The sequence below is a fragment of the Lygodium microphyllum genome, chromosome 19 (assembly GCF_053477565.2).
Source record: "Lygodium microphyllum isolate KBCC chromosome 19, Lygodium_microphyllum_v1.1.10, whole genome shotgun sequence".
NCBI lineage: Eukaryota > Viridiplantae > Streptophyta > Polypodiopsida > Schizaeales > Lygodiaceae > Lygodium > Lygodium microphyllum.
Genome location: NC_141153.1, coordinates 30,665,815 through 30,684,981, shown reverse-complemented (window position 1 = coordinate 30,684,981; position 19,167 = coordinate 30,665,815).

Here is a 19,167-nt window from a genome sequence, read left to right as displayed (position 1 = left end):
AGATATCAAGATGAACGACATGATTTTCACTATGGAACAAAAAACCGATTTGACTTACACCATAGATCTAGAGCCTTGAAGAACTAAAACATCAAGAGATGAACAAGCTTGACAGGTAATCATAAGCAACGATGCAAAAACAAAGGTAGTGTAGTGGTGTGGCCTAGGGAAGTATGCAAGAGTGATAGGAGGACTAATCGATGATATTGCATGCCACGAAACTCAATAAGAGCTACTACTACTCAAACTCAAAGATTGGGTCCATCCAACTAAAGGAGATAGAGTCAACATTAGAAACATCCACATACTCTTAAGAGTAGGACACCAGGATGAAAAAAATGTTAGGGCTTGGTCATAGAGGGTGTCACACCTTCCACTAGCCACACAAACTTCTTAGGACCAAAAGAATGGGAAGGAGACCCTAAGGATATTTAAGTTGTCACAAGCCACATACTGTTGTGGCGTTTGACTTTGTTGTCTCACAAGACCCAAGGCTTAGAAGGATCCAACCTATTGACACCATAGATACCCTCATCAAAACTTGTGCTTAGCATGAAGCCTAGGAACACATGGAAGGTGAAACCAAAATGGTGCTACACTTTGTGAGAGACATACATCATTTTTTTGGGAGTCGTCTGTTTCACTATTAAAGTCGCTCAAGGATTACCTCTTTGAGTGTAAAATGCTTGTCAAAAACTTTACAATCACTCCCTTAAAATTAATATTCACCTTCTTTCATTAGCAAAAATAGGAAAGAAGAAAGTAAAATAAAAAATGAAAAAAACTAAAAGAGAGAAAAAGCTTCAACTTAAAATAATTGCACCCATAATCACTACACCTAAGGTTCCTCACGCGGCTCAATGTCTTGAATGGAAAACTTTATCTCTAACACCCTAGCCTTTTTTCCATCACAGCACAAACTTAGGGCACCTCAAGGGTAGGACATCTAGTGCTTGCTCAACAAACTTGTCATCCCAAATTACATTACACCATCCATCCTTTTACCAAGTGGATACTCAAATGTAGGACATATCCAAGGAGTTTCACCTTTTTGGTACTAGGCCCATTTGCAAAATTGTCATTAGGAAAATAACAAACTCTTTCTAGGGCCTTTTAATCCCCCTCTCTCCTCTTTAAAACAAATAAAAGTGGAGAGAAGAATAGTAAAATAATCATATTCTTTCTCTACTTTTCTAATCTCATTTTACATTTTTAATATTATCCACAAATGATTTTCTTAAGTTTCTTCTCTCTCCACATTTAATAGCTCTTTTTAAACCAATTTTCATATTTAGATAGAAATTAAATAAGGGATTGTGATGCTTGGTTTTGAATATAAAATGTTTCATAAATGTGGTGTAATTTATTCTTAAATAAAAAAAGAAAAATAAACACTTGAGAGTCTCTTTTAGGATTTTTTAGGGATTTTTATATTCTAGCTTTTGGTCAACAAACAAATGTGTTGGCTAATGTTGTCATTTTTAACAAATGTATTCAAAGTAAAATTGGACTTTCTAAAATCTGAAAAGTGTTAGACATCCCTTCTCTTTGAGCTATTCTACTCCATTCCACTACTTTCTCATTACTCTACTATGGCCTTTTCTTTAAGTCTATCCAGCCTACCTTGACACATTGAACTATCCATTTCCCTTAACCTCTCTTACTCATCACCATCGATCAATAATATCCAATATTATGGAGTCTATTGGTGTCTATGCACCTTTCTATCACAGACCTGTTCTATGTCCATTAACATCTCTGTATGTTTATCGATCTTACCTTCACACACTAAGTTACATGCTTTTCTTTGATATCTCCATTTGTCTATCTATGCCTCTCTAGTCTACCTCCATAAACACCAAATCCCCTATTTCTATTAACATGTCCATGCCTCTCAAATCTACCTCAATAGACTTAAATACCTTGATACCATTAATATCCTTGTGTGTCTATCTATACCTCTTCAACCTACGTCCGTAGACATCAAACCCCCTATTTTCATTAATATTTCTGTGTGTCTATTTGTGCCTCTCTAGTCTATCTTCTTAGACTCAACTACTCTATTATCATTAATATCTTCGTGTGTCTATCCATGCCTCTCCAATTTAATTCCATAGACTTAGCTACCCTATTTCCATTTACAACTTTATGTGTCTTTCTTGGCCTCTTCAATCTAACTCCATAGACATCAAACCCCCCTACTTTCATCGACATCTTTGTATGCCCATCTAGACTCCTTAACACACTGAACATATGTTCACCTAAATTTTTAATCAATTCATATATCTCCAACTTGACCTCACAATCAATAAACGAAATGAATATATGCAAGAAGAAGCTACACATTGAGATAGAGCTTGAATATACTCTTTTTTTCAATAGGCCGACAGTATACTTGTATTAATCTTAGATCTCTACAAAGCTATAGGTAGATGGGATTGAAGGACTTGTGGGTTGATGGAAGAATCTATCCAATTGGTTCCCTAGCCAATGAACCTCATGCTTTCTTTAGAAATACAAACTTGGTAAAGTATATGTATGAGGGTAAAACAAATTACTTTCTTATACTAGGAGACTTAGCAAACAAGCACTAAAGGTATTTACAACGTGCCAAGCAACTATACAAAAGATGTCATCATTGCACATCAACTTCAATTGGAAGACCTAAAGAAGATCAATAGTAAGTTGACAAAAAAATACAAACAAAGGAAAAATCCAATTAATGAGTGGATTGTTGAATAATAGCTCGTGTGAGCAATGCATGAAGAACTTATAAGGTTGCTTTGAATGAAAACCTAGGTGAGGGTGTGATCAGCCATTCATAGATTGCTGAAGGCAAATACATTGGAATAGATGCTTTTTATGCAACCCAAAGCTCAATAATATTAAGGAGAAGGTGATTGAGTCCACATTAAAAGATATGTCAAATGAGTTTACACTCAATCTATTTATGATAGAGTTGGCATTAGCATAGAGATTTACTTGAAAATATTCAAGGGTGTCAAGGTTGGGTTTGGTCATGTATGCAGAATAATACCTCTTTCTAGGCCTTCAAAGTTAACACAAGGGTTTTGGAGCTAATAGGAGATCCCATGCATGTTATTGGCATATGAAAATGCCTATGAGATTAGGTTTACATAACTCAATAATTACTACCTAAATCTATGCAAGGTGTAGCTCACAATGGTGATGTATTATAATATGGCTATAGAAGATTGTGGTTGTAAATTGCAATTTGTTATAAAATTTCATGATTGTGACATCATCAAAGGAGTAAAGCTTGAAAGAGTTAGTATCACTTTGATTAACAAAGCCTCACAATTCGATTAAAAAAACCCTAGGAAGTTTAATGTTCAATCAAAGCACCATGTACGGTGGCTTGTTGCATTTGAAGTTTTTAAGAACACATTTAAGGTACTATCGCTCTAATTCACATGCATGTATTCCAAACATCATTGATAACGAAGAATATGGCAAGATGCTCTTAGTCAAAGGGTATGGTAAATACCTGATTGAATGGAACCTTGCGAGAGACTTGAAAGCTTTAAATTACATATATGGAATCTCCAAGGGTGAAAATGTAATATTTCTAGGCCTATACTACTTGTCAAAGAGGCTAGAAGGAAGGATGGGAAGAAGAATTGACAAAGAGTGACAAGTAATACACTAATGCATCATAAAGAAGATTCCATGTAGAAGCATATCTTCAACATTCCATTGGATCATATTTATATTTGCTTGTTGTACGATTTTGTTAATATTATGAAGAGAATTGTGTACGAATATATTTCCTTTGTTTATAGAATGTAACTAGAGAAAGAAGCCATTGCAATGGGTAAGAACTTCGAGTGAGTGCTATTAGAGATTGGGGTACGCAAGCATCAAGTAATAATTAAGGAAAAGAAGAGAGCATGAAACTCTGGTAATTTACCAAATAAACATTTTTTTGAATAAGCCAAGGCCAAGAAGCTTCTTTTAGCTCATATCAAGGAAGGAAATATTGTAGTTTGTAGGCTATAAGACTATAATGGGTGGAAAATTTTACATGCTATCATTTTTTATCAAACTAGTGGAGAAAATACTAGGGGAAGTATGGACTCAAAAAGAACCTCATAAGAAATTGATTAGGAATCCTTAATCTTAGATTAGTCCCTCTTTAATGGTTATCATTGCATGCCTTTTTGTTCCCTATTCCCCCTACATTCCTAGCCTCCACCGACTACCTAGAAAGAAAGACGAGGGGTGGTCTCCCTTTCTTTTTACCTTGGTAACTAGCTCTTTTCATCCTCCAAGTTGGGACTACCACTCCTCCAAAGGTGCCACATCAATAAATTGGATTTATTTTTGCCCCAAAAAATGACTTTTGAACATTTTCACAAAAATTGGGTTTGTTTCTTAAGAGCTACCCAATCATATTGTAAGTTGAAATACTCATTTTTTGTATACTTGTTTCCATTAAAGGCTCTCTTGTGATATCTCAATTTTAATTTAAAATCTTCCCAACTACTCACAAAAATGGATTTGAAGAACTCTAAATCATTAAATAGAGAAGATCTCGAGAAAAATGACTCGAGGATCGTAACCCGATATTTTTCCAAATTAATAAGGATTGTAGCCATCCGTCATCATGGAAGTTACCATGTGAACGAGAGTTGTGAGCTATAAGTCAAAGTCGACCAAACACGTTTGAAACTTGGCAAGTAAGGTAAGTCACAAAATCTTTAAGCTTTAAAGCTTAATGCATTATAAAAAAGAAGAAGATTGAGAAGGAGATGATGGCAAACAGGCCATCGTGCACCCCCTCCCCCCTTTTTTTAATGGAAAAAATGGTGCACTATTTTCCCCAATTTTGGCATCTTTGATTCTGAACCAAAAATCCTCAGTTCACCTTCAGTAATTTAGCAATTAACTCCAGCAACAAGATCATTCGAGAGTAGGCGAATCAGTCATGGCATCTTTGGTAGCCTTTCTAGACCTCAAAGATCAAATCACCAACGTCAGATTGCATCTTAGAAGCTTCAGATTGCTGATTTTGCCAAGATCTCTTTCATAAAGAGCTCTTCTTCTTGGCCACAACCCTTCTTCTTTAATTTAGCTATAAATACGAGGCATGGGGAACCGTTGAGGGCAGTCCAAGCAAGAGGGCAGAGGCCTTTCTCAGGAGTATAGAGCAAGAGGAAGGGGGGCAAGAGAAGTACAAGCACAGGAATTTCTCATCACGAAGACAAGAAGGATACTCCACGAGCTCTTGAATTCAAATCCTCCATCTCTTCTATCCTATTTCTCTGTGGAATCGAGACTTCTCGATTTTCCTAAATTCTTTGTGATCTTCTTCCCCCCCCCCCCCACATTTGATCAAATTTCCGTCAATATAATTACCCCAAGCTCCTTCGCCGAAATTCCCTTTTTGCGATCTCGCGATTAAAGACCATGGCCCCAAAGAAGAAAGTTACGAAGTTTGGGGAAGCATGAGCTGCCAATAATGCTACATAAATAATTACTACAAATGGAATGGCAAGTACATGGATTACAAACAAAGATGCGAATACCATCAACCAAGCATCCATCATGGATCCCTAGATACTATTTTTTTTAAAAACAACAACTAGTAGGCCTTCACCCCATGAACAAGCAACAAAAGTTGCATTCGTAAAATAAGTTTTTATTTGATTCTTGCATATAATCTCCTTAAAGAATTCTTAAGCGCAAATTCCAAGGGATAACTTGGGTCTCTACAAGATGAACCTAAACGAGTACAAGGAAGGCACTATGTCCCTAAAATATTTAATATTTTTAATTTTTTGTTGATTGAACAAAATCTCTAATGGGTAATCACGGATGCTAATTCTTGATATATAAGAGACCTTGAGATAAATTTGCCAAAGGATATTGTTCGTAATTAAACTAACCAAGATTTTCTTTTATTGCAGACAAGGACCCACGAAACTCCAAGGAAATTATTCTCAAATATGAAATTTTTGTTTAGATTTAGATCAAACTAGTCCCCAAGGAAGGGGAATCCAAGAAGACTATTGGAAGGTATTACCACTTATGCTAAATTTTCCATGTATGCTAATTTGTCTCGACGTTATTAAGGTATGGCCACTTACGCTAATTTTGTAACTTATACTAATTTATCTCGATGTTATTAATTTTTGGAAATAAAAGTTTTATCTTGGAAATAAACTTGTTGAAAGTTTATGTTTGTGATTGCAAGCTAGGTACCGATCATTTCTAAAATCATCAAGCTAAAAGATGGATTATTGAGTAGAGAATGTTGACTGAGATAGTATTCCAATGAGCACAGGAACACCGAGAGACTAAGGCAGTATTCTTAATGGCGCTAGACCTTCCCAAGGCTAGCGTGAATAAAACCTACTCCAAGGGATTTCACTTTTTGTTTTGCGTTACTGAGTATAGACCAATCATGACATAAAAGATCTTGTCATAGGGAACTCTTATCGACATGAGGGGGTAAGGATACTAGGGGGCTTTGGTCATAAACTCCTTAGGCTCTTACATGCATTGTGTGCCTTAGTTACAAGCTGTTCTGACAGTGTTCTGACTTTGATTCAGCACATACAACCAAAGCGTCAGAGGCTTGGAATGTACTAAGAAGTCAGTATGAAACACGAAACCAAACAAGGATTCAAAACTTGAAGAATCAACTAGCAGCGGAGAAGTTTGCTGAAGGAGAGACAGTTGAAGTATTCATCACTCGAATTAAGAATCTACGCGACCAGATGGCTAGTGCTGGGATACAAAAGACTAACGAAGAGCTAGCTCGGAGGTGTCTTCGGATTTGTCCACAAAAGTTTAATGGACTAGTAACTGCCCTTAATACTCAGGTGAGACCTCAAGCTTTGACTTTTGAGGAGTTTTGTGCATTAGTGAGGGAGGAGGAGTTGAGGATGAAAGCCTGAGAAGGAAGCAACAATGGAGATGCTGCATTCTCTGCCAATGCAAAAGGCAAAGGTGGTTCCTCCACCAAAAATGATGGTGACAAAAAGAAGAAGGGCGGCAAGAAGAAGTTTCAAGGAGAGTGCTTCTACTACAAGAAGAAAGGACATGCAATTGTAGATTGTCATGTCAAGAAGGCAGATGAAAAGAATGGTACCCTTAAAAGTAAAGGGAAAGAGACAGCCAATACGGCTGAAGCAGCGTTGGAATTATTCATGGCGACCATTGAGAAAGTGTGCTCCTTGGCGCAAGAAGAATCTACCACTGACTCATGCGTGTTGGATAGTGGGGTCTCCCGTCACATGACCAACAAGAAAGGTCTATACAGTTCTATGCAGCCTCTATAAGAATCCATCACTGTGACAGTTGGAAATGATGCTAAATGCCCTTCTGCGGGCACAGGTACTATATCTTTTGTTGCTGCAAATGGTGAAGTCAAAAAGCTTTCAAATGTGTTGTATGTTCCTGAAATCAGGAGAAATCTGTTATCAGTTTGCTGCCATAACTGATCTTGGTCATGAAGTGAGGTTCAAGAAGACAGGTGCAGAAATTCTTGATAGTGCTGGCACAATTGTTGGCAAAGGAGAAAGAAGGAATAACTTGTATGAGCTAAGTGCTCTTACAGCCACTGCTGGAGTGGGCACAAGTAAGCTTTGGCATGAAAGGTTTGGTTACATCGGATTTGCAGTGTTGAAGGAGATGCAAAAGCAAGGTATGGTTGCTCACCTACCTATAATAACTGAATTGAAGGAACCATGTAAAGCTTGTATGATGGGCAAGCAATAGAGAAAGGCATTTCCACAAGAAAGCAAGAATAGAGCACAGGCTCCTCTAGAGTTGGTGCATGCTGACTTGTGTAGTAAGATGCCTACACAGGCCTTGGGAGGATCTTCTTATTTGATGTTGATTGTCGACGACTACAGTAGGAAGATATGGGTGTATTTCCTTCGTGATAAGGCTCAAGCTTTTGGTAAGTTTAAAGAATGGCTAAAACTTGTTGAGAATGAAACAGGGAAAAGTGTGAAGAAATTTAGAACAGATGGTGGTGGTGAGTTCAACTCAAAGGAGTTTGAAGGCTTTTGCAAGAGCAAAGGGATCAAGCGTCAATTGACGACGCCTCACACACCTCAGCAGAACGGTGTCGTGGAACACAGGAATCGCACCATTGTGGAGATGGCAAGATGCATGCTAAAGGGCAAGGGATTGCCTAACCATTTTTGGGCTGAAGCTGTTAATACTGCAGTCTACATTCTAAATCAGAGCTACACAAAGGCTCTCAAGGGAAAAACACCTCATGAGGCTTACACTGGTAAGAAACCATCTGTCTCACATTTCAGAATTTTTGGATGTGAATGTTATGCACATGTTCCAAATGAGAAGAGAAACAAGTTAAAACCAAAAAGCAGAAAATGTATCTTCTTGGGTTATAGTGATGAGCAGAAGGCTTACAATTTATATGACCAAGAGGCAAAGAAGATCATCGCGAGCCGTGATGTGGTGTTCAAGGAGGAGGCGCATACAGTGGAGGAGAAGAAGGCGAGTTCTTCCACTTTATCATCAAGCGAAGAAGTAGTCCACTATGAACCTGTCCCGAGAGCTATCCATATCCTTAAGGAGGAGGAAGCATCATCTTCAGATGATGAGGAAAAAGTTCACCAACCTGACATCACCCCACCGGAAAAGCCATTGCCGCACTGGGTGAAGCAGCTCTATGACCACAATAATCCTATGCCTGCATCTGTTGAGGAGAAGGCAGACGGACCAAGGAGGTCTCAGAGAATAGAGGAGCAAAGGAGGGCTTCTGCTCACATAGTCAATATGGCCTTGATGGTTGAGATTATGAGAGAAGTAAAGGAGCCAACTGACTTAGAAGAAGCACTTGCAGATCCATCATGGAAGGCTGCTATGCAGGCGGAGTATGATAGCATAATGAAGAATGACACTTGGGAGCTAGTGGATCAACTAGCAAAGCGGAAGGTTATTGGCACCAAGTGGATCTGGAAGGTAAAGTACAAGGCTGATGGTACCTTAGAAAAGTACAAAGCTAGACTGGTTGCCCAAGGATTTTCACAAGTTGAAGGGTTTGATTTTCAAAAGTCATTTGCCCCAACTGCCAGAATGACCACTATTCGCACGGTACTTGCAGTGGCTGCCCACAAGAAGTGGCCAGTGTACCAAATGGATGTTAAGTCAGTGTTCTTAAATGGTGACCTCAAGGAGGAGGTGTACGTGGCTCAGCCACCAGGGTTTGAGGCCCCCCATTCTGAGAACAAAGTGTGTAAGCTGAAGAAGGCATTATATGGGCTGAAACAAGCCCCTAGAGCATGGTACCAGCGGATAGATAAGTTCTTTTTAAACCTAAACTTCAAAAGATGTGCCTCAGATGCTAACTTGTATGTTTACAGGGATGGTAAAAAGTCTGTAGTGATTGTCCTATATGTGGACGACCTTCTTATTACAGGTGACTATGAAGATATGATCAACCAAACTCGAAAGGCTTTGAGTTCTGAGTTTGAAATGACAGACTTGGGCTTGCTACACTATTGTTTGGGGATTGAAGTCAGGAAAGATCTTCATCTCTCAGAAGAAGTATACATGGGAGATCTTAAAGGCATTTGGCATGACTGAGTGCAAGGAGATAGCTACATCTATGGAGGTGAATGCAAAGTTATCCGTCGAGGATACATCAACACTAGTAGACATTGGGAGGTATAGGAGGTTGGTCGGCAATCTGATCTACTTGTGTAACACCAGACCAGATATCAGTTTTGTTGTTGGTGTTTTGAGCAGGTTCTCAAACAAACCTCATGAGAGTCATTGGAAGGCTGGGATGTGGGTGCTCAGATACTTGAAGAAAACTCTTGACTATGGTATCATATACAGTTTCGGAACTTCTCTTGTGGGGAACTGTGACTCAGATTGGGCAGGAGACAGTGATTCCAAGAAGTCAGTTTCTGGTTATTTTTTCTCTTTGGGTTCAGGAATTTTCTCTTGGATTAGTAAGAAGCAGCCAACAGTGGCATTGTCTTCTATCGAAGCAGAGTACAAGGCAGCTTGTTTTGCTGCATATGAAGCAGTATGGTTGAGAAGGATTATATGGCATATGGGAGTGCAGGATGAAAAACCAATTGTGTTGAGATGTGACAATCAGAATTGCATCGCCATTGCCAAAAATCTAGTGTTTCATGCACGCACCAAACATATAGAGATCCAGTATCACTATGTGCGTGATTTGATGGAGGATGGGATAGTGGAACTAGTCTACTGTCCAACAGAGGAGAATGGAGCAGACATCTTCACCAAAGCACTTACGAAGGATCTGCTTCAAGTTCATCTTCAGAGACTCGGCATTGGCCCGAGGAGATAGTTCACCTACGGGTGGACATTGAGGGGAGGGGTGTTAGATATGATCAATGCCCCACCCTCATTAGGTGCTACCAATGATCCATGGTCCTCAAAGTTGTAAGGCCCCCATTATGAGGAGAAGCCAAATGTGAGCCCGGACATTGGTTGAGTCCTGACTTGTATATCAGATGAGGTCTATGTGATCGGATGTCAAAAAGGTGACCATTATGGGTCTAATCTTTGGGTTAGACGGAGTGATTAAGCTAGTAGCAACTCGAGACTCATTGCATCGAGTTGCGGGGTAAGGGAGTTAAAAGGGGCCCCTATTTTGGGGTCTAGGGGCCGCAGAAGCTGCCCCTGGCTGGGGGGGTCCCAGGGGGGCCAGCAGCCCCCCCTGGCGGGGGTCCGGGGCCAGCGCCCCCGACCCGATGGTAAAGGGAATATTCGCTGGAATATTCCCTAGCCGACTAGTGGAGGCTCATATGGTAGGTTGGTCAGCAGGCCGACCTAACGACCTTCGCGGGCTATAAAAGATAAACCCCTTCACAGCCATCGATCACTCATCTTTCACCCAGTCTGAGTTGTTGTTCCAGCTAGCCTTAAGCTCTTCACCTATCTTCTGTCTAGATCGCCATCTAAGCTTCACACAATGGAAGCGCACGGGTGGACAAAGCCATCTTTGTATCAGTTGTTTGGAGTTAAAGAATTTACTGATTCTCCTCTTATCTATTGTGTACTCTCTATCTCTTTCTCAGATTCTGTTCGTTGCGCCGTGTAATATTTTACACTTCACTACTAGTTGCTTCTACATATCCTAGTTGTTTTCCTAGATATTTGTGGCGGTGGTGGAAGCTTGGTCTTTTTTTAATTTGCTACACTTGGCTTTGGACTTGCTGATGTATTTATTTTAGCATGCTATAATTATAGTTTTCAGCATTATTTATGAGAGCAGACACTTTGTCTTCACACTTCATTGGTTGTAATTAGTGGATAACTCACTATTTTGGTAGTTTCTCTTGCTTAGCCCTTATGTTTGCTGTATTTTTGGGGTTGATTTATAGTAATTTACAATAGCCCATATTCTTGCACTATGCTTTCATCTCTTGGCATGATGGGGGCTGATGGATCAAATGATAGTGTTATCTTTAACATTGAAAATTTGGATGGCACTAATTATAACTATTGAAAGGCATGGATATGAAAAGTTTTGGTGTAGAAATTATAGATTAAGCCATTGAGACACAAGGGTGTAAAGCTTGAATGCTTTAATGCAAAGGATTGGGCTGAATTGGATGAGTTATGTAAATTTACAATCATGTTTCCACTCTCTAAGAAGTTCTTCTATAATGTTGCTTGTTGGAAATTATGCCAAAAGATCCATAATATCTATGATAAGAAGAGCCATGTCTCTCAGATGTATTGGCTAAAGCAACTCATCAACCTATGTATGGATGGAACTTCCATGTCCATCCACTTGAACGAGTTTCATTCTCAGCCACTTCAGGGGGATTGACTTTAAGGATAATCTTCCACCATTATTCTTATTGGTTACGTTATTTGAATCACAGGACACATTCTGTAATACTATATGTGCAATATGCTTGCTATTGGGTTGAAATTGAAGGATGTAGAGGGTACATTGTTGAATGAAGAGGTTAATAGAAAGAATATTAACACTTCTAGTAGCTCTCATGCTTTGATAGTTAGAGGCAATAATGCTAATAGCGGTAACAATCGCCATAGGACAGACTCTTAGAGGTCTCATTCTTAGTCATATGGACAGTCTCACAGGAATTTCATGGTCATAAGTCCACATTGACTTGTCATTATTGTGGGAAATAGGGTCATATTCAGCCACAGTGCCACAAAACGTGTGATGACAAGCACAAGGAAAAGGGAAATGGCAAAGTGCAAGAAAAGTATGATGATCATAGCATTGTCTCTAGCAAGTCCAGTATCAAGATTGAAGAGATTAATATTGTGCATAATGATTTTGATGATGATTACATACTTGCAGCTTCTCTTGATGTTTTGTAGTTGTCCACATATACTTGGTGTTGACTGATTGATTTAGGGGCTTCATTTCATGTTACCCCTCATCATTAAGAGTGGTTTCACTTCTATTGCAACATAACATGATCTATTAGATTGGATAATGACCCACGATTTGATATTTTTGGTATTAGAGATGTACAACTACAATTTGCTTTAGATGGCATTTTTACTTTGTATGATGTACACTATGTTTCGACTTTGACTAAAAGGAAACCCTTTGGAAGATAGTTGAATGATGCAAGTTACTTTGTATCCTTTGCGGATTCCTCATGGAAGATGACATGTGGGAACCTTGTCCTAGCATGAGGTCCCAAGTCTAGAACTCTTTAGCCCTTACTTTTATCTGGGTCTATTAACCATGTTTTGGTAGTTGCTACAATACCACATATATTGCTACAGCATCATCGCCTAGGCACATGCCATTAAAGGGAATGAAAATGCTTACTTGTTTGCAGTAACTTCCATCCCTTAACTACTAGAAACACAGTTCACATAATAAGTCTAGCATTACGTACATGGGTTAGCCTCTGACTCTTATTCATTCTAATTTTTGTGGATCTATGCCTTGTAAGTCGTTAGGTGGCGTGAAGTATTTTGTTATTTTCAATGATGATTAATCACATAAGGTCTAGGCATACCCTATAAAGCAGAAACCAAAAGTATTATCTACATTTCAATGCTAGCTTGCTTTTATTGAGAACTAGTTTGGGTATAAGTTGAAATGCCTATGATTTGACAATGAATATGTATATAAAGCCTTTGAACAATTTTGTAATGAGAGGAGCATTAAGCATCACTTGATCAGCTCGTACACCCCAACCTAGAATGATAAGACTAAGTGCATGATTAAGATAATTTAGGAGAGAGTTCCTAGTATGCTTAGCTAGGTAGAACTATCACAACACTTTTTGATTGAGGTAGTTATTACTACTATATATTTGATTAATCGATTCCATATATTTGGTTGTGAGGATTTCTGCCATGTTTCTAAGGGCACGCACAATAAGTTGGATCCTAAGTCCATGAAAGGCATATTTCTTGGTTATGGGGACGCAAGTAAGATGGGATATTTCCTATGGGACCCACATGCTCCAAAGGTCATCTATAACTATGATATTGACTTCCATGAGAAGAAAATGCTAAAGTAGCCTAAGCAGGTTGTTTAGGTACACATGGTGATATTTCAAGAGAAGTCTCCTATTACTATATAGCCAACTAGATAGCATGTACTAGCTAATGCTCCAATGGCCCATGACTATGATGTTGGACAAGATGTACGAGCCCCATAGCCTATTTTGAAGCAGTCTACTAAAGATAGATGTCAATCTAATCGATTTGCACCCTCCATGGATTATATTATGGTGAGAGATGCCTGTTGAGCCTCTTACTTATGATAAGGCAATGCATAGGGGTGATAGAGAAATATCAAGACAACTTTCTTACATGGAGACTTGCATGATGAAATTCATATACAACAACCCTAGGGCTTTGACGAAAAAGGTAGGGAACACCTAGTGTGAAAGTTATAAAAGAGCCTTTATGGCCTTAAGTAGGCACCTAGGGAATGGTATCACAAGTTTGATACTTTTGTGCACATTCATAGGGATATACTAGCAATGATATGGATCTGTGTTTATACACAAAGAAGGTCAATGATGATAGTTGGATGATATGTTGATTGCTAGGAGTGCTCACTGCTCATGATAAGCTGGATGCCTTGAAAAGTTGACTTTAAAAAAACCTTTGAGATGAAGGACATGGGATAGCAAGCCTATCATATTCTTGAGAATGCGCATCACACGCAATCACTCTAAAGGGCTTCTTTACTTATCACAAAAGGAGTACATCCAAAAGGTCCTTGTGAGCAGTTTCATATGTAGGACATTAAGCCTATTGGTTGTCCTTTACCTTCTCATGTGAAGGTTAGTTAGGCTGATTCTTTGTCATCTGAGATGACATCTTTCCCTATTCTATTGTACTTTATGTACATTTGTATCTCCTTATTACTAGAGACACGTTCATCTTTAAGTGGGAGGTTATTGGGGGTAAAGCACCTACATCGCCCATTTATTCACTACAATGACGGTGCTTGCACACGTGTACATTGTAGGTGGCGGGTTCCCATCACTATCACTTTGTTCTTTATTATTTTAGAAAGTGACTAAAAAGCGGAGGTCGATCACACACTATGACTCTTGGAGTTCCCACATCCTGTGTCTCTCTCTTGCTCTCTTGCTCTCTTGCTCTCTTGCTCCTTCCTCCATAGCTCGTCTCTCTCGTTTCTTGCCTTGCTTGTGTTTCCAGTCGAGCTATACCTTTCAACATTTGTGCTAAAAAATCATTGAGAAGCATCCCCCTTTTAGGCTATTGCTTTCTTTGCCTGAATGCCTTGCTTTATCCTTATATTTTCTAACTCCTATTCTAATAAACATATTCTAAGGTTTACAAAAATTTAATCAAGGCCTCTAGGTTTTATACCATAGTTATGTCCTACTAAATAATATACATGAATGCACATACAATATCCTTGTGCTAGTAAGCATCAAAAGTATTAAAATTCTACGATATGAGGCATTCAATTATAAATAGTTTCTATGCATTAAAATAGACTTACTTAAAATATTTATTTTATATAGCTCCATCTCATTATTTACTCATCAAAACACAAAATAGTAATATCATTACATCTATCTACCAAGCATAATGTGACCAATGCATGCATATGTACCATAAGTGACACATCATGCAACAAATAGATGAAATACATGAAACCTACATAAGTGACCATGTGCTAGCATTATCTTGTATAGTGAATCTATATTATATTAATGATATATATATATATATATATATATATATATATATATATATATATATATATATATATATATATATATAGAGAGAGAGAGAGAGAGAGAGTGTGTGTGTGTGTGTGTGTGTGTGGGTTACGTGGTGTGGTGAATCAGTGTGCTTGTGGGACATTAATATGATTGTGAGTGGTAGGAGCTATTAGATGATCATAAGTTTGAGTTACCACTATCTTTTGAATCCACGAGGATTCTTTCGTAATGATTTCAGTATTATACTAAATACATATGATATTGATCACTAGTTCTAGCTATGGTTTGAGCATGGTCAAGAATAACTTTGGGTATCAAATTGTTTGTCTTCCTCTCTCTAACAATGGAGGGCCATTTGCAACTAGAGTTACTGGCGGGGCTTCCTTAAAAGGCTTCAAAAAGCTAATATGAAAAGAATTATGAATCTACCAATGAGGAGAAATGCCTAATCTAAATGCATTATCTTGGATTTTATAAACAATATAAATGACCCATAATATATAGGGACTAATTTAATTTTCATGTGCCTTTCAATGGATTTTAACCTCCTCTTTTCAATATGTGACCAAATTAAATTATTTTCTTTGAATATAATAGCCTTATGTTTCCTGTTTTCTTAACTAACATATCTCAGTCATGATTGTTTAATCTTCTCAATCACTTCTTCTAGAATTTTCCTATAGTTAGTAGCTAAAGTATCAGTGGTTGCAAATATCAGTAGCCATAGTGACCATAGGGGATAGGTAGTTTCTTCTCATAAATAACTTCAAAATGTGCTCTACCAGTAGCAGAGTGTTGGGTGTTGTTATAGGAGAATCGAAGGAGGTGTAAGTATTAGATAATTGTTTGGATTATCAATTGTGTAGGATCTAAGAATGTCAATTATAGTATTATTGGTTGTTTTAGTCTAACCATTACTCTTGAGAAGGAAAGATGAGATGAAATCCATATTAGAACATAGAGTTTTAGACAATGCTACCCAAAAGTAATTATAAAATCTACCATAATAATAAAAAGGTATTCCTTTTGGAAATCTATGATGAGAAAATATAGTATTGAAATGAAAAGGTTTGCAACTTCTTGTGGTGTAGTCAAGCTCTTTTTACAAGGGAAAAAGTAAGCTTGTTTATTGAAAATATTCCCTATAGTCCATATTATTTCTCTCGAGGTGAAAAGTTGACAAAATCCATCTTAGAATCTATATGCTACCTAAAAGTGATTTTTAAACAAAGCTACCCAAAAGTAATTACAAAATCTATCTTCATGATAAAGAAGTATTGCTTTTGGAAATCCATGATGAGAAAAGATAGTGTTGATGAAAAGTTTTACATATTGTGATGTAGTAAGCTCTTTTTACAATGAAGAAAGTAATATTTTTCATTGAATCTATCCACTATAGTCTATATCATGCCATGATGGGTGGACCTCATAGGGAGACTAGTAATAAAATCCATAGAGATTTGTCTCCATGGTCGAATAGGTATAGGTGAACGCATAAGCATGGCAACTTTCAATTCATTGATACACAATACATTCAAACAAAAATTTCATGTAAGCTGCATATATGCCTTAGCCACTAGCATTAAGACCATTGAAAGGCTAATCATTCAAACATGTAAGCTAAACATTCAATGGTTTTAATGTTAATGGTTTTGGCATACATGCAATTTTAATGCAAAATGATTTTAGAGTTTTAACATAAGCTTGTACATGAATTTTAGTCATTACAACATTTCTAAAAGATGCAGTAACACACTATTTTCCTTAATAATACAGAAATTCATTGACATATGTATGAGATAGATTGATTCGGGAGTTTAATTGTTGACTATCCTAAGAATAAAGCCTTTGTTTCATTCATTTCTTTGACACGAAAAAGATCTATCTTGGAGAATATGTTATTGATTGAATCATTTCTAAATCTCGATGCTAGTTTTTGCAACAAGTAAGAGCTAGCATTGTCTATATGATTTGCCATTCTTTCTTTGATTCTAGGGATATTATTGCATAAATCATCATTTACTTTTAGTCTCACTTCGTATAATATTCCACAAACTCTACCAAATAATAGAAAAATCCAAATATGTCACATACGAAGAAATAGTGGCATCAAAAGTTTGAACTTTAATAATAGATTTATGATTCAAATATACAATTTTCATTCTATTTAAAAAATAGATAATGTGATGCAACATTTTCAATAGGTATACAACTCAATGTATCTGCAACCATATTAGCATGGCCAATTTGGTATTTGATCATTAGGTGAAAGTTTTGAATGAAGGAAGTCCATTTAATATGACTGTAAAAAAAAGTACTTGGTTCAATTAGTGTTTAATGGCTTGTTGGTTTTGTAAAATAAGAACTTCAGATCCCATAAGATAATGCCTCCAGATATTTAGTGCATACACCACAGCCAATAGTTCTTTATCATAGGTACTAAAACTTTATTCATAGGTTTTGAGTTATCAACTTTCGTAGGCAATAGGGTAATCATTTTGCATTAAAATTGCATGTAGATCTAAACCACTAGCATAAGTCATCACCACTAGAAAGAAAGGTGAAAAAAAATATGGCAAATTGAAGTATAGATGTGTGGATCAAAAGGTATTTCAAGATGTCAAAAGGTTTTTATTAGCAAGGATAGCATTGGAAAATAAATTTTTAACACAAAAACATGATTAAAGGCAAAGTAGTCAATGTAAAATTTTAAACAAACTTTAAGTAGAAACCCAATAGTCCAACAAAAAATCTAACTTCATGCCCACTCTTAGGGATATGTTGCTCTCTTATTTTTTGAACTTTCTTTAGATCTATAGTTATTTATTTAGTAAAAACCATTAATGCCAATCTTGAGGTCAAACAGGCCCTATAAGGACTTTGATTTAGTCTTGATTACATCCTAAGTAGGTAAAAATAGGGAAAGAATGATACCTTATTAATGGATTTTTTTCTCTAACTTTAGAGCTAAATTATTATTAAATAACAATGGTAGCTCTATCTTCTCTCTCTTCTCTTTAATTTAATATTTAATAGCCTTGTCCCCAAGGATTTTGATTGAGACCTCAAAATGACATTCCATTTTCCAAGAAATTTTTTGTTTTCTCTTCTTTTTTTTCTCTCTCAAAATTTATCTTTCTCTATATTCATGTACTCCATCAGAAGAATCTTGAGATATCGCATTTGCGCCATTGAAGAAGCTCGAGATATCATTTCAATTTAAAGACATTGTTAAGGGTCTTAGAAGTCTTACATTTTTATTGTATTTATATGCCCTATTGAAATAAGCTTGTTGTATCAATTGAATTGGAAGAAGCAACAAAGTTAACATGGTATTGAACATTAAGATTCTAAGCTTTTTAAAAGCCACCTTCATTGAGCTGCATGCATTTCTCTTTGTTTTTGTGTGTTATTATTGCTCTTGCCCTTTTCATGTATTTGGATGCTCTATTGGAAGAAACTTGCCATGTCAATTGAAATGGAAGAAGCAACAAAGCTATGAGCGTAATTTGATTGGTCTTAGAAGTTGTTCATTACTACAAGCCTTTCTCTTTGTTTTCTTTCTTTCTTACTATTTCCCTTGCTCTTTTTATATATTCGTATGCTCTATTGGAATAGGATTGCTATGTCAATTGGATAAAAAGAAATAAGAAATTTGTGAGGTAATTGTATTACTGACTATAAGTATTTTAGAAGTCTTTCATTGCTACAAGCCTTTATCTTCTTTCTTTCTTACTATCACTCTTGTGTTGTTTATATATTCATATGCTCTATCCAAAAAGCCTTGGTATGTTGATTGGATTGAAATAAGAAAGAAACTTGCTAAGGTAATTTGAATGCTAAGAAGCAAGAAACTAGATGAGGCACAAATATTAAACACCAAAACATGGAACTTGTAAGTATTGCACTCATGAATAGGGATCTACAATATGTAGGGATTTGTCTTCACAAGGTAAGGCCACAAGCA